This window comes from Nuphar pumila, chromosome 10 (assembly GCF_984573655.1).
Source record: "Nuphar pumila chromosome 10, dmNupPumi1.hap1.1, whole genome shotgun sequence".
Lineage (NCBI taxonomy): Eukaryota > Viridiplantae > Streptophyta > Magnoliopsida > Nymphaeales > Nymphaeaceae > Nuphar > Nuphar pumila.
The window spans coordinates 109,123,025-109,124,620 of record NC_143258.1 but is presented as its reverse complement, the minus strand read 5'-3'; positions in this window follow the sequence as shown (position 1 = coordinate 109,124,620).

Genomic DNA, 1,596 nt, shown 5'->3' with positions numbered 1-1,596 from the left:
CTTTAACGTGCATATCCTTGCTGTTTAACAAAGCCTCAATGAAGCTGTGAAGATGTCAAGTTTGCAGTGCTCATCCGCAGAAACGGTGAGTACTTGACTTCTTTTACAGAATTGTATGCATATCATCTGGTGCACACATTACTACTTGTGTTTCCTGTGTTGTGTCGTATGCTTGCTTTGGACTGAACTCTTTGACACTCACACTAGTTGCGAGATCTTTTACAATCCCACCAAGTCTAGAGAGGTTTTCCTTCCAGCGGTAACCTACCTTGCCGCTTAGCGAAGGGAGGTTCTCACCCTCCCTCATCAAGTGTGCACTGTTTCGAATTGTAAAAGAACAGATTCGTGCACGGGTCCAGTTTACCACAGGTCCCAGGATCAAGTTGAGTTCCTATAGCAAGAACTTCCTCTACACGTACATCTAAACCAGACCAGTGTCCAATCCGATTTGGAGCGCAATTCACAAGGATCATTCCAGCCGATGATGTTGTGTTCTATATAAAAATAGTTTTGTCGCTCCTGTAACAGTGCAAGACAAAAGCACTGATCGAACACGTCTTCTGACGTGCGTCAACCACGCTTACTCCATGCCGCGCACTACAGCACCACATCATGCACAATGCACCTCAACGTAATACCTCATGCCACGCACTACAACACTGCACACCATAGCGCAGCAGTTCATGTCGCACACTGCAACATTGCACGCTCATCACCCATGCACATCAGAGTGTCTCGTCACCGACGTGCATCAGAGCGTTGCATCACTGTTGCGCATCAAAGTGCCATGTTCATTGCCGCGCATAAGAGTGTCGTGTTCAGAGTGTGCATCGCAGCAGAGCACAATAGTGCGATGCCTGCAACATCGCAAAGGAGGACCTCGATGCCTGAGGTAGCCTGTGCAACCTCCACAGCAACACAACCTTTGGCAAAGTGTCTTCACTGCGACAACCGAGCACCCTACGCCTGCTCTACTGCATTTCTGGCATTCAGCTGGTGTGTTTGCCACAGACCACGACAATAGCCGAGTAGTTCCATTTCATTTGCTTGCATATTTGAGATTGAGATTGAGCTTGTAAATCCTAGCATAGGCTAGACGAAATCCCCTCTCAACCTTATAATAGTGTAATTCCTAGTCTAGTTATGGTTTGCACACTAACACACACACAAGTGGCACATCGTACACGTTTATATGTACATGAGGAGCTTAAGCGATTTGGCCTTGATCTTGAACATCCAACTGCATGCCAAGCCTTTGAGGACCATCTGCAAGGTCCCATGCCTTCAAAAATGGATCCGAAAAGTAAGGTCTCACCAGTTCCTTGAATCAAAATGCTCATACACGAGCTGTAACAAAGCATGCAAACATCATCATGTCGCCTTTAACATAGCATGCATTCAAGCATAAATGTAACTCAAATCATAATAGCATAGTCATTTTACGAATCATGGAATCAACATATGTATGATAATACTTCATCAAACCATCCATGACTTCACATGTAGCATATATCATCAAATTGCATGACTAAAATCATGCATTTCACACATGTGTACTCGGTTTAGCTATACAGTTTTTTTAAAACCAAACACATG